The sequence below is a fragment of the Ascaphus truei genome (genome assembly GCF_040206685.1).
Source record: "Ascaphus truei isolate aAscTru1 chromosome 2 unlocalized genomic scaffold, aAscTru1.hap1 SUPER_2_unloc_1, whole genome shotgun sequence".
Classification (NCBI taxonomy): domain Eukaryota; kingdom Metazoa; phylum Chordata; class Amphibia; order Anura; family Ascaphidae; genus Ascaphus; species Ascaphus truei.
The window spans coordinates 817,865-844,607 of NW_027453815.1; the positions used below are offsets into that span (position 1 = coordinate 817,865).

The 26,743-nt window shown below is 53.7% G+C and overlaps 1 protein-coding gene and 1 long non-coding RNA gene across 2 annotated transcripts in view; one reads left to right on the plus strand and one right to left on the minus strand.

Annotated features, from left to right (window-relative positions):
- The window catches only part of LOC142473258 (uncharacterized), a 363,164-nt gene that overhangs the window by 247,567 nt on the left and 88,854 nt on the right, over nt 1-26,743 (minus strand). The gene's annotated exons all lie outside the window — the stretch shown is intronic.
- LOC142473260 (uncharacterized) overlaps nt 25,946-26,743 on the plus strand; it is a 58,774-nt gene continuing 57,976 nt past the window's right edge. The window contains exon 1 of the long non-coding RNA XR_012790014.1: nt 25,946-26,356. This is a non-coding gene — a long non-coding RNA (uncharacterized LOC142473260). The remainder of the gene's footprint in view (nt 26,357-26,743) is intronic.

A 26,743-nucleotide genomic window follows, 5' to 3' on the forward strand; every position in this document is an offset into this window, starting at 1 on the left:
CAACAGATAACATAACTTACACCCTGCATCCCACACAGCGAGGCCCAGCAACAGATAACATAACTTACACCCTGCGTCCCACACAGCGAGGCCCAGCAACAGATAACATAACTTACACCCTGCATCCCACACAGCGAGGCCCAGCAACAGATAACATAACTTACACCCTGCATCCCACACAGCGAGGCCCAGCAACAGGTAACATAACTTACACCCTGCATCCCACACAGCGAGGCCCAGCAACAGGTAACATAACTTACACCCTGCATCCCACACAGCGAGGCCCAGCAACAGATAACATAACTTACACCCTGCATCCCACACAGCGAGGCCCAGCAACAGGTAACATAACTTACACCCTGCATCCCACACAGCGAGGCCCAGCAACAGATAACATAACTTACACCCTGCATCCCACACAGCGAGGCCCAGCAACAGGTAACATAACTTACACCCTGCATCCCACACAGCGAAGCCCAGCAACAGGTAACATAACTTACACCCTGCATCCCACACAGCGAGGCCCAGCAACAGATAACATAACTTACACCCTGCATCCCACACAGCGAGGCCCAGCAACAGATAACATAACTTACACCCTGCATCCCACACAGCGAGGCCCAGCAACAGGTAACATAACTTACACCCTGCATCCCACACAGCGAGGCCCAGCAACAGGTAACATAACTTACACCCTGCGTCCCACACAGCGAGGCCCAGCAACATATAACATAACTTACACCCTGCATCCCACACAGCGAGGCCCAGCAACAGATAACATAACTTACACCCTGCGTCCCACACAGCGAGGCCCAGCAACAGGTAACATAACTTACATCCTGCATCCCACACAGCGAGGCCCAGCAACAGATAACATAACTTACACCCTGCATCCCACACAGCGAGGCCCAGCAACAGGTAACATAACTTACACCCTGCATCCCACACAGCTAGGCCCAGCAACAGGTAACATAACTTACACCATGCATCCCACACAGCGAGGCCCAGCAACAGATAACATAACTTACACCCTGCGTCCCACACAGCGAGGCCCAGCAACAGGTAACATAACTTACACCCTGCATCCCACACAGCGAGGCCCAGCAACAGATAACATAACTTACACCCTGCGTCCCACACAGCGAGGCCCAGCAACAGGTAACATAACTTACACCATGCATCCCACACAGCGAGGCCCAGCAACAGGTAACATAACTTACACCCTGCATCCCACACAGCGAGGCCCAGCAACAGGTAACATAACTTACACCATGCGTCCCACACAGCGAGGCCCAGCAACAGGTAACATAACTTACACCCTGCATCCCACACAGCGAGGCCCAGCAACAGGTAACATAACTTACACCCTGCATCCCACACAGCGAGGCCCAGCAACAGGTAACACAACTTACACCCTGCGTCCCACACAGCGAGGCCCAGCAACAGATAACATAACTTACACCCTGCGTCCCACACAGCGAGGCCCAGCAACAGATAACATAACTTACACCCTGCATCCCACACAGCGAGGCCCAGCAACAGATAACATAACTTACACCCTGCATCCCACACAGCGAGGCCCAGCAACAGGTAACATAACTTACACCCTGCATCCCACACAGCGAGGCCCAGCAACAGATAACATAACTTACACCCTGCATCCCACACAGCTAGGCCCAGCAACAGGTAACATAACTTACACCCTGCATCCCACACAGCGAGGCCCAGCAACAGGTAACATAACTTACACCCTGCGTCCCACACAGCGAGGCCCAGCAACAGCTAACATAACTTACACCCTGCATCCCACACAGCGAGGCCCAGCAACAGATAACATAACTTACACCCTGCGTCCCACACAGCGAGGCCCAGCAACAGATAACATAACTTACACCCTGCGTCCCACACAGCGAGGCCCAGCAACAGATAACATAACTTACACCCTGCATCCCACACAGCGAGGCCCAGCAACAGGTAACATAACTTACACCCTGCATCCCACACAGCGAGGCCCAGCAACAGATAACATAACTTACACCCTGCGTCCCACACAGCTAGGCCCAGCAACAGATAACATAACTTACACCCTGCATCCCACACAGCGAGGCCCAGCAACAGATAACATAACTTACACCCTGCGTCCCACACAGCTAGGCCCAGCAACAGATAACATAACTTACACCCTGCATCCCACACAGCGAGGCCCAGCAACAGGTAACATAACTTACACCCTGCATCCCACACAGCAAGGCCCAGCAACAGGTAACATAACTTACACCATGCGTCCCACACAGCGAGGCCCAGCAACAGGTAACATAACTTACACCCTGCATCCCACACAGCGAGGCCCAGCAACAGGTAACATAACTTACACCCTGCATCCCACACAGCGAGGCCCAGCAACAGGTAACACAACTTACACCCTGCGTCCCACACAGCGAGGCCCAGCAACAGATAACATAACTTACACCCTGCGTCCCACACAGCGAGGCCCAGCAACAGATAACATAACTTACACCCTGCATCCCACACAGCGAGGCCCAGCAACAGGTAACATAACTTACACCCTGCATCCCACACAGCGAGGCCCAGCAACAGATAACATAACTTACACCCTGCGTCCCACACAGCGAGGCCCAGCAACAGATAACATAACTTACACCCTGCATCCCACACAGCGAGGCCCAGCAACAGGTAACATAACTTACACCCTGCATCCCACACAGCGAGGCCCAGCAACAGATAACATAACTTACACCCTGCATCCCACACAGCGAGGCCCAGCAACAGATAACATAACTTACACCCTGCGTCCCACACAGCGAGGCCCAGCAACAGGTAACACAACTTACACCCTGCGTCCCACACAGCGAGGCCCAGCAACAGGTAACATAACTTACACCATGTATCCCACACAGCGAGGCCCAGCAACAGGTAACATAACTTACACCCTGCATCCCACACAGCGAGGCCCAGCAACAGGTAACACAACTTACACCCTGCGTCCCACACAGCGAGGCCCAGCAACAGGTAACATAACTTACACCCTGCATCCCACACAGCGAGGCCCAGCAACAGGTAACATAACTTACACCCTGCGTCCCACACAGCGAGGCCCAGCAACAGGTAACATAACTTACACCCTGCATCCCACACAGCGAGGCCCAGCAACAGATAACATAACTTACACCCTGCGTCCCACACAGCGAGGCCCAGCAACAGATAACATAACTTACACCCTGCATCCCACACAGCGAGGCCCAGCAACAGGTAACATAACTTACACCCTGCATCCCACACAGCGAGGCCCAGCAACAGATAACATAACTTACACCCTGCATCCCACACAGCGAGGCCCAGCAACAGGTAACATAACTTACACCCTGCATCCCACACAGCGAGGCCCAGCAACAGGTAACATAACTTACACCCTGCATCCCACCCAGCGAGGCCCAGCAACAGGTAACATAACTTACACCCTGCATCCCACACAGCGAGGCCCAGCAACAGGTAACATAACTTACACCATGCATCCCACACAGCGAGGCCCAGCAACAGGTAACATAACTTACACCCTGCATCCCACACAGCGAGGCCCAGCAACAGATAACATAACTTACACCCTGCATCCCACACAGCGAGGCCCAGCAACAGGTAACATAACTTACACCCTGCATCCCACACAGCGAGGCCCAGCAACAGGTAACATAACTTACACCCTGCGTCCCACACAGCGAGGCCCAGTAACAGATAACATAACTTACACCCTGCATCCCACACAGCGAGGCCCAGCAACAGGTAACATAACTTACACCCTGCATCCCACACAGCGAGGCCCAGCAACAGATAACATAACTTACACCCTGCATCCCACACAGCGAGGCCCAGCAACAGATAACATAACTTACACCCTGCATCCCACACAGCGAGGCCCAGCAACAGGTAACACAACTTACACCCTGCATCCCACACAGCGAGGCCCAGTAACAGATAACATAACTTACACCCTGCATCCCACACAGCGAGGCCCAGCAACAGGTAACATAACTTACACCCTGCATCCCACACAGCGAGGCCCAGCAACAGATAACATAACTTACACCCTGCATCCCACACAGCGAGGCCCAGCAACAGATAACACAACTTACACCCTGCATCCCACACAGCGAGGCCCAGCAACAGATAACATAACTTACACCCTGCGTCCCACACAGCGAGGCCCAGCAACAGATAACATAACTTACACCCTGCATCCCACACAGCGAGGCCCAGCAACAGATAACATAACTTACACCCTGCATCCCACACAGCGAGGCCCAGCAACAGATAACATAACTTATACCCTGCATCCCACACAGCGAGGCCCAGCAACAGATAACATAACTTACACCCTGCATCCCACACAGCGAGGCCCAGCAACAGGTAACATAACTTACACCCTGCATCCCACACAGCGAGGCCCAGTAACAGATAACATAACTTACACCCTGCATCCCACACAGCGAGGCCCAGCAACAGATAACATAACTTACACCCTGCATCTCACACAGCGAGGCCCAGCAACAGGTAACATAACTTACACCCTGCATCCCACACAGCGAGGCCCAGCAACAGATAACATAACTTACACCCTGCATCCCACACAGCGAGGCCCAGCAACAGGTAACATAACTTACACCCTGCATCCCACACAGCGAGGCCCAGCAACAGATAACATAACTTACACCCTGCATCCCACACAGCGAGGCCCAGCAACAGGTAACATAACTTACACCCTGCATCCCACACAGCGAGGCCCAGCAACAGGTAACATAACTTACACCCTGCATCCCACACAGCGAGGCCCAGCAACAGATAACATAACTTACACCCTGCATCCCACACAGCGAGGCCCAGCAACAGATAACATAACTTACACCCTGCATCCCACACAGCGAGGCCCAGCAACAGGTAACATAACTTACACCATGCATCCCACACAGCGAGGCCCAGCAACAGGTAACATAACTTACACCCTGCGTCCCACACAGCAAGGCCCAGCAACAGGTAACATAACTTACACCCTGCATCCCACACAGCGAGGCCCAGCAACAGGTAACATAACTTACACCCTGCATCCCACACAGCTAGGCCCAGCAACAGATAACATAACTTACACCCTGCATCCCACACAGCGAGGCCCAGCAACAGGTAACATAACTTACACCCTGCATCCCACACAGCGAGGCCCAGCAACAGCTAACATAACTTACACCCTGCGTCCCACACAGCTAGGCCCAGCAACAGATAACATAACTTACACCCTGCGTCCCACACAGCGAGGCCCAGCAACAGATAACATAACTTACACCCTGCATCCCACACAGCGAGGCCCAGCAACAGATAACATAACTTACACCCTGCATCCCACACAGCGAGGCCCAGCAACAGATAACATAACTTACACCCTGCATCCCACACAGCGAGGCCCAGCAACAGGTAACATAACTTACACCCTGCATCCCACACAGCGAGGCCCAGCAACAGGTAACATAACTTACACCCTGCATCCCACACAGCGAGGCCCAGCAACAGATAACATAACTTACACCCTGCGTCCCACACAGCGAGGCCCAGTAACAGATAACATAACTTACACCATGCGTCCCACACAGCGAGGCCCAGCAACAGGTAACATAACTTACACCCTGCGTCCCACACAGCGAGGCCCAGCAACAGGTAACATAACTTACACCCTGCATCCCACACAGCGAGGCCCAGCAACAGATAACATAACTTACACCCTGCATCCCACACAGCGAGGCCCAGCAACAGGTAACATAACTTACACCCTGCGTCCCACACAGCGAGGCCCAGTAACAGGTAACATAACTTACACCCTGCGTCCCACACAGCGAGGCCCAGCAACAGATAACATAACTTACACCATGTATCCCACACAGCGAGGCCCAGCAACAGGTAACATAACTTACACCCTGCGTCCCACACAGCGAGGCCCAGCAACAGGTAACATAACTTACACCCTGCATCCCACACAGCGAGGCCCAGCAACAGATAACATAACTTACACCCTGCATCCCACACAGCGAGGCCCAGCAACAGGTAACATAACTTACACCCTGCATCCCACACAGCGAGGCCCAGCAACAGGTAACATAACTTACACCCTGCATCCCACACAGCGAGGCCCAGCAACAGCTAACATAACTTACACCCTGCATCCCACACAGCGAGGCCCAGCAACAGATAACATAACTTACACCCTGCATCCCACACAGCGAGGCCCAGCAACAGGTAACATAACTTACACCCTGCATCCCACACAGCGAGGCCCAGCAACAGCTAACATAACTTACACCCTGCGTCCCACACAGCGAGGCCCAGCAACAGGTAACATAACTTACACCATGCGTCCCACACAGCGAGGCCCAGCAACAGGTAACATAACTTACACCCTGCATCCCACACAGCGAGGCCCAGCAACAGGTAACATAACTTACACCCTGCATCCCACACAGCGAGGCCCAGCAACAGGTAACATAACTTACACCCTGCGTCCCACACAGCGAGGCCCAGTAACAGATAACATAACTTACACCCTGCGTCCCACACAGCGAGGCCCAGCAACAGATAACATAACTTACACCCTGCATCCCACACAGCGAGGCCCAGCAACAGGTAACATAACTTACACCCTGCGTCCCACACAGCGAGGCCCAGCAACAGGTAACATAACTTACACCCTGCATCCCACACAGCGAGGCCCAGCAACAGGTAACATAACTTACACCCTGCATCCCACACAGCGAGGCCCAGCAACAGATAACATAACTTACACCCTGCATCCCACACAGCGAGGCCCAGCAACAGGTAACATAACTTACACCCTGCATCCCACACAGCGAGGCCCAGCAACAGATAACATAACTTACACCCTGCATCCCACACAGCGAGGCCCAGCAACAGGTAACATAACTTACACCCTGCATCCCACACAGCGAAGCCCAGCAACAGGTAACATAACTTACACCCTGCATCCCACACAGCGAGGCCCAGCAACAGATAACATAACTTACACCCTGCATCCCACACAGCGAGGCCCAGCAACAGATAACATAACTTACACCCTGCATCCCACACAGCGAGGCCCAGCAACAGGTAACATAACTTACACCCTGCATCCCACACAGCGAGGCCCAGCAACAGGTAACATAACTTACACCCTGCGTCCCACACAGCGAGGCCCAGCAACATATAACATAACTTACACCCTGCATCCCACACAGCGAGGCCCAGCAACAGATAACATAACTTACACCCTGCGTCCCACACAGCGAGGCCCAGCAACAGGTAACATAACTTACATCCTGCATCCCACACAGCGAGGCCCAGCAACAGATAACATAACTTACACCCTGCATCCCACACAGCGAGGCCCAGCAACAGGTAACATAACTTACACCCTGCATCCCACACAGCTAGGCCCAGCAACAGGTAACATAACTTACACCATGCATCCCACACAGCGAGGCCCAGCAACAGATAACATAACTTACACCCTGCGTCCCACACAGCGAGGCCCAGCAACAGGTAACATAACTTACACCCTGCATCCCACACAGCGAGGCCCAGCAACAGATAACATAACTTACACCCTGCGTCCCACACAGCGAGGCCCAGCAACAGGTAACATAACTTACACCATGCATCCCACACAGCGAGGCCCAGCAACAGGTAACATAACTTACACCCTGCATCCCACACAGCGAGGCCCAGCAACAGGTAACATAACTTACACCATGCGTCCCACACAGCGAGGCCCAGCAACAGGTAACATAACTTACACCCTGCATCCCACACAGCGAGGCCCAGCAACAGGTAACATAACTTACACCCTGCATCCCACACAGCGAGGCCCAGCAACAGGTAACACAACTTACACCCTGCGTCCCACACAGCGAGGCCCAGCAACAGATAACATAACTTACACCCTGCGTCCCACACAGCGAGGCCCAGCAACAGATAACATAACTTACACCCTGCATCCCACACAGCGAGGCCCAGCAACAGATAACATAACTTACACCCTGCATCCCACACAGCGAGGCCCAGCAACAGGTAACATAACTTACACCCTGCATCCCACACAGCGAGGCCCAGCAACAGATAACATAACTTACACCCTGCATCCCACACAGCTAGGCCCAGCAACAGGTAACATAACTTACACCCTGCATCCCACACAGCGAGGCCCAGCAACAGGTAACATAACTTACACCCTGCGTCCCACACAGCGAGGCCCAGCAACAGCTAACATAACTTACACCCTGCATCCCACACAGCGAGGCCCAGCAACAGATAACATAACTTACACCCTGCGTCCCACACAGCGAGGCCCAGCAACAGATAACATAACTTACACCCTGCGTCCCACACAGCGAGGCCCAGCAACAGATAACATAACTTACACCCTGCATCCCACACAGCGAGGCCCAGCAACAGGTAACATAACTTACACCCTGCATCCCACACAGCGAGGCCCAGCAACAGATAACATAACTTACACCCTGCGTCCCACACAGCTAGGCCCAGCAACAGATAACATAACTTACACCCTGCATCCCACACAGCGAGGCCCAGCAACAGATAACATAACTTACACCCTGCGTCCCACACAGCTAGGCCCAGCAACAGATAACATAACTTACACCCTGCATCCCACACAGCGAGGCCCAGCAACAGGTAACATAACTTACACCCTGCATCCCACACAGCAAGGCCCAGCAACAGGTAACATAACTTACACCATGCGTCCCACACAGCGAGGCCCAGCAACAGGTAACATAACTTACACCCTGCATCCCACACAGCGAGGCCCAGCAACAGGTAACATAACTTACACCCTGCATCCCACACAGCGAGGCCCAGCAACAGGTAACACAACTTACACCCTGCGTCCCACACAGCGAGGCCCAGCAACAGATAACATAACTTACACCCTGCGTCCCACACAGCGAGGCCCAGCAACAGATAACATAACTTACACCCTGCATCCCACACAGCGAGGCCCAGCAACAGGTAACATAACTTACACCCTGCATCCCACACAGCGAGGCCCAGCAACAGATAACATAACTTACACCCTGCGTCCCACACAGCGAGGCCCAGCAACAGATAACATAACTTACACCCTGCATCCCACACAGCGAGGCCCAGCAACAGGTAACATAACTTACACCCTGCATCCCACACAGCGAGGCCCAGCAACAGATAACATAACTTACACCCTGCATCCCACACAGCGAGGCCCAGCAACAGATAACATAACTTACACCCTGCGTCCCACACAGCGAGGCCCAGCAACAGGTAACACAACTTACACCCTGCGTCCCACACAGCGAGGCCCAGCAACAGGTAACATAACTTACACCATGTATCCCACACAGCGAGGCCCAGCAACAGGTAACATAACTTACACCCTGCATCCCACACAGCGAGGCCCAGCAACAGGTAACACAACTTACACCCTGCGTCCCACACAGCGAGGCCCAGCAACAGGTAACATAACTTACACCCTGCATCCCACACAGCGAGGCCCAGCAACAGGTAACATAACTTACACCCTGCGTCCCACACAGCGAGGCCCAGCAACAGGTAACATAACTTACACCCTGCATCCCACACAGCGAGGCCCAGCAACAGATAACATAACTTACACCCTGCGTCCCACACAGCGAGGCCCAGCAACAGATAACATAACTTACACCCTGCATCCCACACAGCGAGGCCCAGCAACAGGTAACATAACTTACACCCTGCATCCCACACAGCGAGGCCCAGCAACAGATAACATAACTTACACCCTGCATCCCACACAGCGAGGCCCAGCAACAGGTAACATAACTTACACCCTGCATCCCACACAGCGAGGCCCAGCAACAGGTAACATAACTTACACCCTGCATCCCACCCAGCGAGGCCCAGCAACAGGTAACATAACTTACACCCTGCATCCCACACAGCGAGGCCCAGCAACAGGTAACATAACTTACACCATGCATCCCACACAGCGAGGCCCAGCAACAGGTAACATAACTTACACCCTGCATCCCACACAGCGAGGCCCAGCAACAGATAACATAACTTACACCCTGCATCCCACACAGCGAGGCCCAGCAACAGGTAACATAACTTACACCCTGCATCCCACACAGCGAGGCCCAGCAACAGGTAACATAACTTACACCCTGCGTCCCACACAGCGAGGCCCAGTAACAGATAACATAACTTACACCCTGCATCCCACACAGCGAGGCCCAGCAACAGGTAACATAACTTACACCCTGCATCCCACACAGCGAGGCCCAGCAACAGATAACATAACTTACACCCTGCATCCCACACAGCGAGGCCCAGCAACAGATAACATAACTTACACCCTGCATCCCACACAGCGAGGCCCAGCAACAGGTAACACAACTTACACCCTGCATCCCACACAGCGAGGCCCAGTAACAGATAACATAACTTACACCCTGCATCCCACACAGCGAGGCCCAGCAACAGGTAACATAACTTACACCCTGCATCCCACACAGCGAGGCCCAGCAACAGATAACATAACTTACACCCTGCATCCCACACAGCGAGGCCCAGCAACAGATAACACAACTTACACCCTGCATCCCACACAGCGAGGCCCAGCAACAGATAACATAACTTACACCCTGCGTCCCACACAGCGAGGCCCAGCAACAGATAACATAACTTACACCCTGCATCCCACACAGCGAGGCCCAGCAACAGATAACATAACTTACACCCTGCATCCCACACAGCGAGGCCCAGCAACAGATAACATAACTTATACCCTGCATCCCACACAGCGAGGCCCAGCAACAGATAACATAACTTACACCCTGCATCCCACACAGCGAGGCCCAGCAACAGGTAACATAACTTACACCCTGCATCCCACACAGCGAGGCCCAGTAACAGATAACATAACTTACACCCTGCATCCCACACAGCGAGGCCCAGCAACAGATAACATAACTTACACCCTGCATCTCACACAGCGAGGCCCAGCAACAGGTAACATAACTTACACCCTGCATCCCACACAGCGAGGCCCAGCAACAGATAACATAACTTACACCCTGCATCCCACACAGCGAGGCCCAGCAACAGGTAACATAACTTACACCCTGCATCCCACACAGCGAGGCCCAGCAACAGATAACATAACTTACACCCTGCATCCCACACAGCGAGGCCCAGCAACAGGTAACATAACTTACACCCTGCATCCCACACAGCGAGGCCCAGCAACAGGTAACATAACTTACACCCTGCATCCCACACAGCGAGGCCCAGCAACAGATAACATAACTTACACCCTGCATCCCACACAGCGAGGCCCAGCAACAGATAACATAACTTACACCCTGCATCCCACACAGCGAGGCCCAGCAACAGGTAACATAACTTACACCATGCATCCCACACAGCGAGGCCCAGCAACAGGTAACATAACTTACACCCTGCGTCCCACACAGCAAGGCCCAGCAACAGGTAACATAACTTACACCCTGCATCCCACACAGCGAGGCCCAGCAACAGGTAACATAACTTACACCCTGCATCCCACACAGCTAGGCCCAGCAACAGATAACATAACTTACACCCTGCATCCCACACAGCGAGGCCCAGCAACAGGTAACATAACTTACACCCTGCATCCCACACAGCGAGGCCCAGCAACAGCTAACATAACTTACACCCTGCGTCCCACACAGCTAGGCCCAGCAACAGATAACATAACTTACACCCTGCGTCCCACACAGCGAGGCCCAGCAACAGATAACATAACTTACACCCTGCATCCCACACAGCGAGGCCCAGCAACAGATAACATAACTTACACCCTGCATCCCACACAGCGAGGCCCAGCAACAGATAACATAACTTACACCCTGCATCCCACACAGCGAGGCCCAGCAACAGGTAACATAACTTACACCCTGCATCCCACACAGCGAGGCCCAGCAACAGGTAACATAACTTACACCCTGCATCCCACACAGCGAGGCCCAGCAACAGATAACATAACTTACACCCTGCGTCCCACACAGCGAGGCCCAGTAACAGATAACATAACTTACACCATGCGTCCCACACAGCGAGGCCCAGCAACAGGTAACATAACTTACACCCTGCGTCCCACACAGCGAGGCCCAGCAACAGGTAACATAACTTACACCCTGCATCCCACACAGCGAGGCCCAGCAACAGATAACATAACTTACACCCTGCATCCCACACAGCGAGGCCCAGCAACAGGTAACATAACTTACACCCTGCGTCCCACACAGCGAGGCCCAGTAACAGGTAACATAACTTACACCCTGCGTCCCACACAGCGAGGCCCAGCAACAGATAACATAACTTACACCATGTATCCCACACAGCGAGGCCCAGCAACAGGTAACATAACTTACACCCTGCGTCCCACACAGCGAGGCCCAGCAACAGGTAACATAACTTACACCCTGCATCCCACACAGCGAGGCCCAGCAACAGATAACATAACTTACACCCTGCATCCCACACAGCGAGGCCCAGCAACAGGTAACATAACTTACACCCTGCATCCCACACAGCGAGGCCCAGCAACAGGTAACATAACTTACACCCTGCATCCCACACAGCGAGGCCCAGCAACAGCTAACATAACTTACACCCTGCATCCCACACAGCGAGGCCCAGCAACAGATAACATAACTTACACCCTGCATCCCACACAGCGAGGCCCAGCAACAGGTAACATAACTTACACCCTGCATCCCACACAGCGAGGCCCAGCAACAGCTAACATAACTTACACCCTGCGTCCCACACAGCGAGGCCCAGCAACAGGTAACATAACTTACACCATGCGTCCCACACAGCGAGGCCCAGCAACAGGTAACATAACTTACACCCTGCATCCCACACAGCGAGGCCCAGCAACAGGTAACATAACTTACACCCTGCATCCCACACAGCGAGGCCCAGCAACAGGTAACATAACTTACACCCTGCGTCCCACACAGCGAGGCCCAGTAACAGATAACATAACTTACACCCTGCGTCCCACACAGCGAGGCCCAGCAACAGATAACATAACTTACACCCTGCATCCCACACAGCGAGGCCCAGCAACAGGTAACATAACTTACACCCTGCGTCCCACACAGCGAGGCCCAGCAACAGGTAACATAACTTACACCCTGCATCCCACACAGCGAGGCCCAGCAACAGGTAACATAACTTACACCCTGCGTCCCACACAGCGAGGCCCAGCAACAGGTAACATAACTTACACCCTGCATCCCACACAGCGAGGCCCAGCAACAGATAACATAACTTACACCCTGCATCCCACACAGCGAGGCCCAGCAACAGGTAACATAACTTACACCCTGCATCCCACACAGCGAGGCCCAGCAACAGGTAACATAACTTACACCCTGCATCCCACACAGCGAGGCCCAGCAACAGGTAACACAACTTACACCCTGCATCCCACACAGCGAGGCCCAGCAACAGGTAACATAACTTACACCCTGCATCCCACACAGCGAGGCCCAGCAACAGGTAACATAACTTACACCCTGCATCCCACACAGCGAGGCCCAGCAACAGGTAACACAACTTACACCCTGCATCCCACACAGCGAGGCCCAGCAACAGGTAACATAACTTACACCCTGCATCCCACACAGCGAGGCCCAGCAACAGATAACATAACTTACACCCTGCATCCCACACAGCGAGGCCCAGCAACAGGTAACATAACTTACACCCTGCATCCCACACAGCGAGGCCCAGCAACAGGTAACATAACTTACACCCTGCATCCCACACAGCGAGGCCCAGCAACAGATAACATAACTTACACCCTGCGTCCCACACAGCGAGGCCCAGCAACAGATAACATAACTTACACCCTGCATCCCACACAGCGAGGCCCAGCAACAGGTAACATAACTTACACCCTGCATCCCACACAGCGAGGCCCAGCAACAGGTAACATAACTTACACCCTGCATCCCACACAGCTAGGCCCAGCAACAGGTAACACAACTTACACCCTGCATCCCACACAGCGAGACCCAGCAACAGATAACATAACTTACACCCTGCATCCCACACAGCGAGGCCCAGCAACAGGTAACATAACTTACACCCTGCATCCCACACAGCGAGGCCCAGCAACAGGTAACATAACTTACACCCTGCATCCCACACAGCGAGGCCCAGCAACAGGTAACATAACTTACACCCTGCGTCCCACACAGCGAGGCCCAGCAACAGATAACACAACTTACACCCTGCATCCCACACAGCGAGGCCCAGCAACAGATAACATAACTTACACCCTGCGTCCCACACAGCGAGGCCCAGCAACAGGTAACATAACTTACACCCTGCGTCCCACACAGCGAGGCCCAGCAACAGATAACATAACTTACACCATGCATCCCACACAGCGAGGCCCAGCAACAGATAACATAACTTACACCCTGCATCCCACACAGCGAGGCCCAGCAACAGGTAACATAACTTACACCCTGCATCCCACACAGCGAGGCCCAGCAACAGATAACATAACTTACACCATGTATCCCACACAGCGAGGCCCAGCAACAGATAACATAACTTACACCCTGCATCCCACACAGCGAGGCCCAGCAACAGATAACATAACTTACACCCTGCGTCCCACACAGCGAGGCCCAGCAACAGGTAACATAACTTACACCCTGCATCCCACACAGCGAGGCCCAGCAACAGGTAACATAACTTACACCCTGCATCCCACACAGCGAGGCCCAGCAACAGATAACATAACTTACACCCTGCATCCCACACAGCGAGGCCCAGCAACAGGTAACATAACTTACACCCTGCATCCCACACAGCGAGGCCCAGCAACAGGTAACATAACTTACACCCTGCATCCCACACAGCGAGGCCCAGCAACAGATAACATAACTTACACCCTGCATCCCACACAGCGAGGCCCAGCAACAGATAACACAACTTACACCCTGCGTCCCACACAGCGAGGCCCAGCAACAGGTAACATAACTTACACCCTGCATCCCACACAGCGAGGCCCAGCAACAGGTAACATAACTTACACCCTGCATCCCACACAGCGAGGCCCAGCAACAGGTAACATAACTTACACCCTGCATCCCACACAGCGAGGCCCAGCAACAGATAACATAACTTACACCATGTATCCCACACAGCGAGGCCCAGCAACAGGTAACATAACTTACACCCTGCATCCCACACAGCGAGGCCCAGCAACAGATAACATAACTTACACCCTGCATCCCACACAGCGAGGCCCAGCAACAGATAACATAACTTACACCCTGCATCCCACACAGCGAGGCCCAGCAACAGGTAACATAACTTACACCCTGCATCCCACACAGCGAGGCCCAGCAACAGGTAACATAACTTACACCCTGCATCCCACACAGCGAGGCCCAGCAACAGGTAACATAACTTACACCCTGCATCCCACACAGCGAGGCCCAGCAACAGGTAACATAACTTACACCCCGCGTCCCACACAGCGAGGCCCAGCAACAGATAACATAACTTACACCCTGCGTCCCACACAGCGAGGCCCAGCAACAGATAACATAACTTACACCCTGCATCCCACACAGCGAGGCCCAGCAACAGGTAACATAACTTACACCCCGCGTCCCACACAGCGAGGCCCAGCAACAGGTAACATAACTTACACCCTGCGTCCCACACAGCGAGGCCCAGCAACAGGTAACATAACTTACACCCTGCATCCCACACAGGCCCAGCAACAGATAACATAACTTACACCCTGCATCCCACACAGCGAGGCCCAGCAACAGGTAACATAACTTACACCATGCATCCCACACAGCGAGGACCAGCAACAGGTAACATAACTTACACCCTGCATCCCACACAGCGAGGCCCAGCAACAGGTAACATAACTTACACCCTGCATCCCACACAGCGAGGCCCAGCAACAGATAACATAACTTACACCCTGCATCCCACACAGCGAGGCCCAGCAACAGATAACATAACTTACACCCTGCGTCCCACACAGCGAGGCCCAGCAACAGCTAACATAACTTACACACTGCGTCCCACACAGCGAGGCCCAGCAACAGATAACATAACTTACACCCTGCATCCCACACAGCGAGGCCCAGCAACAGGTAACACAACTTACACCCTGCATCCCACACAGCGAGGCCCAGCAACAGATAACATAACTTACACCCTGCATCCCACACAGCGAGGCCCAGCAACAGATAACATAACTTACACCATGCATCCCACACAGCGAGGCCCAGCAACAGGTAACATAACTTACACCCTGCATCCCACACAGCGAGGCCCAGCAACAGATAACATAACTTACACCCTGCATCCCACACAGCGAGGCCCAGCAACAGATAACATAACTTACACCCTGCATCCCACACAGCGAGGCCCAGCAACAGGTAACATAACTTACACCATGCATCCCACACAGCGAGGCCCAGCAACAGGTAACATAACTTACACCCTGCGTCCCACACAGCTAGGCCCAGCAACAGGTAACATAACTTACACCCTGCATCCCACACAGCGAGGCCCAGCAACAGATAACATAACTTACACCCTGCGTCCCACACAGCGAGGCCCAGCAACAGGTAACATAACTTACACCCTGCATCCCACACAGCGAGGCCCAGCAACAGATAACATAACTTACACCCTGCATCCCACACAGCGAGGCCCAGCAACAGGTAACATAACTTACACCCTGCATCCCACACAGCGAGGCCCAGCAACAGGTAACATAACTTACACCCTGCATCCCACACAGCGAGGCCCAGCAACAGATAACATAACTTACACCCTGCATCCCACACAGCGAGGCCCAGCAACAGATAACATAACTTACACCCTGCATCCCACACAGCGAGGCCCAGCAACAGATAACATAACTTACACCCTGCATCCCACACAGCGAGGCCCAGCAACAGATAACATAACTTACACCCTGCATCCCACACAGCGAGGCCCAGCAACAGATAACACAACTTACACCCTGCATCCCACACAGCGAGGCCCAGCAACAGGTAACATAACTTACACCCTGCATCCCACACAGCGAGGCCCAGCAACAGGTAACATAACTTACACCCTGCATCCCACACAGCGAGGCCCAGCAACAGATAACATAACTTACACCCTGCATCCCACACAGCGAGGCCCAGCAACAGATAACATAACTTACACCCTGCATCCCACACAGCTAGGCCCAGCAACAGGTAACATAACTTACACCCTGCGTCCCACACAGCGAGGCCCAGCAACAGATAACATAACTTACACCCTGCATCCCACACAGCGAGGCCCAGCAACAGATAACATAACTTACACCCTGCATCCCACACAGCGAGGCCCAGCAACAGGTAACATAACTTACACCCTGCATCCCACACAGCGAGGCCCAGCAACAGATAACATAACTTACACCCTGCATCCCACACAGCGAGGCCCAGCAACAGGTAACATAACTTACACCATGCATCCCACACAGCGAGGCCCAGCAACAGGTAACATAACTTACACCCTGCGTCCCACACAGCGAGGCCCAGCAACAGGTAACATAACTTACACCCTGCGTCCCACACAGCGAGGCCCAGCAACAGATAACATAACTTACACCCTGCGTCCCACACAGCGAGGCCCAGCAACAGGTAACATAACTTACACCCTGCATCCCACACAGCGAGGCCCAGCAACAGATAACATAACTTACACCCTGCGTCCCACACAGCGAGGCCCAGCAACAGGTAACATAACTTACACCCTGCATCCCACACAGCGAGGCCCAGCAACAGATAACATAACTTACACCCTGCATCCCACACAGCGAGGCCCAGCAACAGGTAACATAACTTACACCCTGCGTCCCACACAGCGAGGCCCAGCAACAGATAACATAACTTACACCCTGCATCCCACACAGCGAGGCCCAGCAACAGGTAACATAACTTACACCCTGCATCCCACACAGCGAGGCCCAGCAACAGGTAACATAACTTACACCCTGCATCCCACACAGCGAGGCCCAGCAACAGATAACATAACTTACACCCTGCGTCCCACACAGCGAGGCCCAGCAACAGGTAACATAACTTACACCCTGCATCCCACACAGCGAGGCCCAGCAACAGATAACATAACTTACACCCTGCATCCCACACAGCGAGGCCCAGCAACAGATAACATAACTTACACCCTGCGTCCCACACAGCGAGGCCCAGCAACAGGTAACATAACTTACACCCTGCGTCCCACACAGCGAGGCCCAGCAACAGGTAACATAACTTACACCCTGCGTCCCACACAGCGAGGCCCAGCAACAGGTAACATAACTTACACCCTGCGTCCCACACAGCGAGGCCCAGCAACAGGTAACATAACTTACACCCTGCGTCCCACACAGCGAGGCCCAGCAACAGGTAACATAACTTACACCCTGCGTCCCACACAGCGAGGCCCAGCAACAGGTAACATAACTTACACCCTGCGTCCCACACAGCGAGGCCCAGCAACAGGTAACATAACTTACACCCTGCATCCCACACAGCGAGGCCCAGCAACAGGTAACATAACTTACACCCTGCATCCCACACAGCGAGGCCCAGCAACAGATAACATAACTTACACCCTGCATCCCACACAGCGAGGCCCAGCAACAGGTAACATAACTTACACCCTGCATCCCACACAGCGAGGCCCAGCAACAGGTAACATAACTTATACCCTGCATCCCACACAGCGAGGCCCAGCAACAGATAACATAACTTACACCCTGCGTCCCACACAGCGAGGCCCAGCAACAGGTAACATAACTTACACCCTGCATCCCACACAGCGAGGCCCAGCAACAGGTAACATAACTTACACCCTGCATCCCACACAGCGAGGCCCAGCAACAGGTAACATAACTTACACCCTGCATCCCACACAGCGAGGCCCAGCAACAGGTAACATAACTTACACCCTGCATCCCACACAGCGAGGCCCAGCAACAGGTAACATAACTTACACCCTGCATCCCACACAGCGAGGCCCAGCAACAGGTAACATAACTTACACCCTGCATCCCACACAGCGAGGCCCAGCAACAGATAACATAACTTACACCCTGCATCCCACACAGCGAGGCCCAGCAACAGATAACATAACTTACACCCTGCATCCCACACAGCGAGGCCCAGCAACAGATAACATAACTTACACCCTGCATCCCACACAGCGAGGCCCAGCAACAGGTAACATAACTTACACCCTGCATCCCACACAGCGAGGCCCAGCAACAGATAACATAACTTACACCCTGCATCCCACACAGCGAGGCCCAGCAACAGGTAACATAACTTACACCCTGCGTCCCACACAGCGAGGCCCAGCAACAGGTAACATAACTTACACCCTGCATCCCACACAGCGAGGCCCAGCAACAGGTAACATAACTTACACCCTGCATCCCACACAGCGAGGCCCAGCAACAGGTAACATAACTTACACCCTGCATCCCACACAGGGAGGCCCAGCAACAGATAACACAACTTACACCCTGCATCCCACACAGCGAGGCCCAGCAACAGATAACACAACTTACACCCTGCATCCCACACAGCGAGGCCCAGCAACAGGTAACATAACTTACACCCTGCGTCCCACACAGCGAGGCCCAGCAACAGATAACACAACTTACACCCTGCATCCCACACAGCGAGGCCCAGCAACAGGTAACATAACTTACACCCTGCGTCCCACACAGCGAGGCCCAGCAACAGGTAACATAACTTACACCATGCGTCCCACACAGCGAGGCCCAGCAACAGATAACATAACTTACACCCTGCATCCCACACAGCGAGGCCCAGCAACAGGTAACATAACTTACACCCTGCATCCCACACAGCGAGGCCCAGCAACAGGTAACATAACTTACACCATGCATCCCACACAGCGAGGCCCAGCAACAGGTAACATAACTTACACCCTGCGTCCCACACAGCGAGGCCCAGCAACAGGTAACATAACTTACACCCTGCATCCCACACAGCGAGGCCCAGCAACAGGTAACATAACTTACACCCTGCATCCCACACAGCGAGGCCCAGCAACAGGTAACATAACTTACACCCTGCATCCCACACAGCGAGGCCCAGCAACAGATAACATAACTTACACCCTGCATCCCACACAGCGAGGCCCAGCAACAGGTAACATAACTTACACCCTGCGTCCCACACAGCGAGGCCCAGCAACAGATAACATAACTTACACCCTGCATCCCACACAGCGAGGCCCAGCAACAGGTAACATAACTTACACCCTGCATCCCACACAGCGAGGCCCAGCAACAGATAACATAACTTACACCCTGCGTCCCACACAGCGAGGCCCAGCAACAGGTAACATAACTTACACCCTGCATCCCACACAGCGAGGCCCAGCAACAGATAACATAACTTACACCATGCATCCCACACAGCGAGGCCCAGCAACAGGTAACACAACTTACACCCTGCATCCCACACAGCGAGACCCAGCAACAGGTAACATAACTTACACCCTGCGTCCCACACAGCTAGGCCCAGCAACAGATAACATAACTTACACCCTGCATCCCACACAGCGAGGCCCAGCAACAGATAACATAACTTACACCCTGCATCCCACACAGCGAGGCCCAGCAACAGATAACATAACTTACACCCTGCGTCCCACACAGCGAGGCCCAGCAACAGGTAACATAACTTACACCCTGCGTCCCACACAGCGAGGCCCAGCAACAGGTAACATAACTTACACCCTGCGTCCCACACAGCGAGGCCCAGCAACAGGTAACATAACTTACACCCTGCATCCCACACAGCGAGGCCCAGCAACAGATAACATAACTTACACCCTGCATCCCACACAGCGAGGCCCAGCAACAGGTAACATAACTTACACCCTGCATCCCACACAGCGAGGCCCAGCAACAGGTAACATAACTTACACCCTGCATCCCACACAGCGAGGCCCAGCAACAGATAACATAACTTACACCCTGCATCCCACACAGCGAGGCCCAGCAACAGATAACATAACTTACACCCTGCATCCCACACAGCGAGGCCCAGCAACAGATAACACAACTTACACCCTGCATCCCACACAGCGAGGCCCAGCAACAGGTAACATAACTTACACCCTGCATCCCACACAGCGAGGCCCAGCAACAGGTAACATAACTTACACCCTGCGTCCCACACAGCGAGGCCCAGCAACAGATAACATAACTTACACCCTGCATCCCACACAGCGAGGCCCAGCAACAGATAACATAACTTACACCCTGCATCCCACACAGCGAGGCCCAGCAACAGATAACATAACTTACACCCTGCATCTCACACAGCGAGGCCCAGCAACAGGTAACATAACTTACACCCTGCATCCCACACAGCGAGGCCCAGCAACAGATAACATAACTTACACCATGCATCCCACACAGCGAGGCCCAGCAACAGGTAACATAACTTACACCCTGCATCCCACACAGCGAGGCCCAGCAACAGGTAACATAACTTACACCCTGCATCCCACACAGCGAGGCCCAGCAACAGGTAACATAACTTACACCCTGCATCCCACACAGCGAGGCCCAGCAACAGGTAACACAACTTACACCCTGCATCCCACACAGCGAGGCCCAGCAACAGATAACATAACTTACACCCTGCGTCCCACACACCGAGGCCCAGCAACAGATAACATAACTTACACCCTGCATCCCACACAGCGAGGCCCAGCAACAGGTAACATAACTTACACCCTGCATCCCACACAGCGAGGCCCAGCAACAGATAACATAACTTACACCCTGCATCCCACACAGCGAGGCCCAGCAACAGATAACATAACTTACACCCTGCATCCCACACAGCGAGGCCCAGCAACAGATAACATAACTTACACCCTGCATCCCACACAGCGAGGCCCAGCAACAGGTAACATAACTTACACCCTGCATCCCACACAGCGAGGCCCAGCAACAGGTAACATAACTTACACCATGCATCCCACACAGCGAGGCCCAGCAACAGGTAACATAACTTACACCCTGCGTCCCACACAGCGAGGCCCAGCAACAGATAACATAACTTACACCCTGCATCCCACACAGCGAGGCCCAGCAACAGATAACATAACTTACACCCTGCGTCCCACACAGCGAGGCCCAGCAACACATAACATAACTTACACCCTGCATCCCACACAGCGAGGCCCAGCAACAGATAACATAACTTACACCATGCGTCCCACACAGCGAGGCCCAGCAACAGGTAACATAACTTACACCCTGCGTCCCACACAGCGAGGCCCAGCAACAGGTAACATAACTTACACCCTGCGTCCCACACAGCGAGGCCCAGCAACAGGTAACATAACTTACACCCTGCATCCCACACAGCGAGGCCCAGCAACAGGTAACATAACTTACACCCTGCATCCCACACAGCGAGGCCCAGCAACAGGTAACATAACTTATACCCTGCATCCCACACAGCGAGGCCCAGCAACAGATAACATAACTTACACCCTGCGTCCCACACAGCGAGGCCCAGCAACAGGTAACATAACTTACACCCTGCATCCCACACAGCGAGGCCCAGCAACAGGTAACATAACTTACACCCTGCATCCCACACAGCGAGGCCCAGCAACAGGTAACATAACTTACACCCTGCATCCCACACAGCGAGGCCCAGCAACAGGTAACATAACTTACACCCTGCATCCCACACAGCGAGGCCCAGCAACAGGTAACATAACTTACACCCTGCATCCCACACAGCGAGGCCCAGCAACAGGTAACATAACTTACACCCTGCATCCCACACAGCGAGGCCCAGCAACAGATAACATAACTTACACCCTGCATCCCACACAGCGAGGCCCAGCAACAGATAACATAACTTACACCCTGCGTCCCACACAGCGAGGCCCAGCAACAGATAACATAACTTACACCCTGCGTCCCACACAGCGAGGCCCAGCAACAGATAACATAACTTACACCCTGCATCCCACACAGCGAGGCCCAGCAACAGATAACATAACTTACACCCTGCATCCCACACAGCGAGGCCCAGCAACAGGTAACATAACTTACACCCTGCATCCCACACAGCGAGGCCCAGCAACAGATAACATAACTTACACCCTGCGTCCCACACAGCGAGGCCCAGCAACAGATAACATAACTTACACCCTGCATCCCACACAGCGAGGCCCAGCAACAGGTAACATAACTTACACCATGCATCCCACACAGCGAGGCCCAGCAACAGATAACATAACTTACACCCTGCATCCCACACAGCGAGGCCCAGCAACAGGTAACATAACTTACACCCTGCATCCCACACAGCGAGGCCCAGCAACAGGTAACATAACTTACACCCTGCATCCCACACAGCGAGGCCCAGCAACAGATAACATAACTTACACCCTGCATCCCACACAGCGAGGCCCAGCAACAGATAACATAACTTACACCCTGCATCCCACACAGCGAGGCCCAGCAACAGATAACATAACTTACACCCTGCATCCCACACAGCGAGGCCCAGCAACAGGTAACATAACTTACACCCTGCGTCCCACACAGCTAGGCCCAGCAACAGATAACATAACTTACACCCTGCATCCCACACAGCGAGGCCCAGCAACAGGTAACATAACTTACACCCTGCATCCCACACAGCGAGGCCCAGCAACAGGTAACATAACTTACACCATGCATCCCACACAGCGAGGCCCAGCAACAGATAACATAACTTACACCCTGCATCCCACACAGCGAGGCCCAGCAACAGGTAACATAACTTACACCCTGCATCCCACACAGCGAGGCCCAGCAACAGGTAACATAACTTACACCCTGCATCCCACACAGCGAGGCCCAGCAACAGATAACATAACTTACACCCTGCATCCCACACAGCGAGGCCCAGCAACAGATAACATAACTTACACCCTGCATCCCACACAGCGAGGCCCAGCAACAGATAACATAACTTACACCCTGCATCCCACACAGCGAGGCCCAGCAACAGATAACATAACTTACACCCTGCATCCCACACAGCGAGGCCCAGCAACAGGTAACATAACTTACACCCTGCATCCCACACAGCGAGGCCCAGCAACAGATAACATAACTTACACCCTGCATCCCACACAGCGAGGCCCAGCAACAGGTAACATAACTTACACCCTGCGTCCAGGGTTGCCACCTTCGACTGACGGTCAACCCGGAGATTTTTTTTTTTTAAATAACACTGTGTTGCCATGACAACGGGATGCTATGTAACGTCACGCGGCGTCAAGTCGCCATGACAACGTGGCACCGCATGACGTCGTGACATCATGTGGCGTCTCATTGTCATGGCAACGAGCATCACGTGATGCTGTTACGTCACGTGACGTTCCCGTTGGCATGGCAACGCAGCGCCATTTGACGCCACGGAGCCATATTGAGAGTAGTTGCAGGGGGAGATGGCGGGAGACTGCTGTTGCGGGCACTATTGCTGCGTTAATGGTATATGGAATTATACCTTACATCATTTCTATTATTTATAACTAACGCTGATGACAATTGTTGCAAACAGAGTCGTCACTGATCAATATTAATTTATTACAATGTTTACCTCAGTTAACTTTACTTGAGTTAATTTAACAAAGACAAGGTTACCTCATTGCTATCAAAAGGGAGGAACTGAAGCAGCTTTACTGTAGAGAGAGAGGGGGAGAAGAGAGAGAGATTGGGGGGGGAGAAGAGAGAGAGGGGGAGAAGAAGAGAGAGAGGGGAGAAGAGAGAGAGGGGGGAGAAGAGAGATAGAGGGGGAGAAGAAGAGAGAAAGAGGGGGGAGAAGAGAGAGAGGGGGAGAAGAGAGAGAGGGGGGGAGGAGGAGAGAGAGAGAGGGGGGAGAAGAGAGAGAGGGGGGAGAAGAGAGAGGGGGGAGAAGAGAGAGGGGGGAGAAGAGAGAGAGAGGGGGGAGAAGAGAGAGAGGGGGGAGGAGAAGAGAGAGAGGGGGGGGGGGAGAAAAGAGAGAGGGGGGGAGGAGAAGAGAGAGAGGGGGAGGAGAAGAGAGAGAGGGGGAGGAGAAGAGAGAGAGGGGGGGAGGAGAAGAGAGAGAGGGGGGGAGGAGAAGAGAGAGAGGGGGGAGAAGAGAGAGAGGGGGGGGGGAGAAGAGAGAGAGGGGGGGGGGAGAAGAGAGAGAGGGGGGGGGGAGAAGAGAGAGAGGGGGGGAGGAGAAGAGAGAGAGGGGGAGAAGAGAGAGAGGGGAGGAGAAGAGAGAGAGAGGGGGAGGAGAAGAGAGAGAGAGGGGGGAGGAGAAGAGAGAGAGAGGGGGGAGGAGAAGAGAGAGAGAGGGGGGAAGAGAAGAGAGAGAGAGGGGGGAAGAGAAGAGAGAGGGGGGAAGAGAAGAGAGAGAGAGAGGGGGGGGGGAAGAGAAGAGAGAGAGAGAGGGGGGAAGAGAAGAGAGAGAGGGGGGAAGAGAAGAGAGAGCGGGGGGAGAAGGGAGAGGGGGGGAGAAGGGAGAGGGGGGAGAAGGGAGAGGGGGGAGAAGGGAGAGGGGGGGGAGAAGGGAGAGGGGGGGGAGAAGGGAGAGGGGGGGGAGAAGGGAGAGGGGGGGAGGAGAAGGGAGAGGGGGGGAGGAGAAGGGAGAGGGGGGGAGGAGAAGGGAGAGGGGGGAGAAGGGAGAGGGGGGGGAGAAGGGAGAGAGGGGGAGGGGGGAGAAGGGAGAGGGAGGGAGAGGGGGGAGAAGGGAGAGAGGAGATAAGATACATGGGGGTGGTGTGTGTTCTCTAGCAGGGTTTCTAAGAATGTTACTGTGTTGCTTATGTGCCAATCGATCTTGTCTAATAAAAACTACAACTCCCATGATCCCCTACCTGTGAGCATGTGCAGTAGAGCATAGGGCTGTGACCCGGATGTAGTAGGCTGTGAAGCGCACACAGATAGTCCCGTGAGAAATGCAGAGGATCTGTGAGTGATGTAGCAATGAGTCACTTACTGTGCTGCCCTGTCTGCAACAACCCGCCCACCCGGAGATTTCAGGGACAAACCCGGAGCCCGGAGAAGGGGATGCCAAACCCGGAGTCTCCGGGTGAAACCCGGAGAGGTGGCAACCCCGCCTGCGTCCCACACAGCGAGGCCCAGCAACAGGTAACATAACTTACACCCTGCATCCCACACAGCGAGGCCCAGCAACAGGTAACATAACTTACACCCTGCATCCCACACAGCGAGGCCCAGCAACAGGTAACATAACTTACACCCTGCATCCCACACAGCGAGGCCCAGCAACAGGTAACATAACTTACACCCTGCATCCCACACAGGGAGGCCCAGCAACAGGTAACATAACTTACACCCTGCATCCCACACAGCGAGGCCCAGCAACAGGTAACATAACTTACACCCTGCATCCCACACAGCGAGGCCCAGCAACAGGTAACATAACTTACACCCTGCATCCCACACAGGGAGGCCCAGCAACAGATAACACAACTTACACCCTGCATCCCACACAGCGAGGCCCAGCAACAGGTA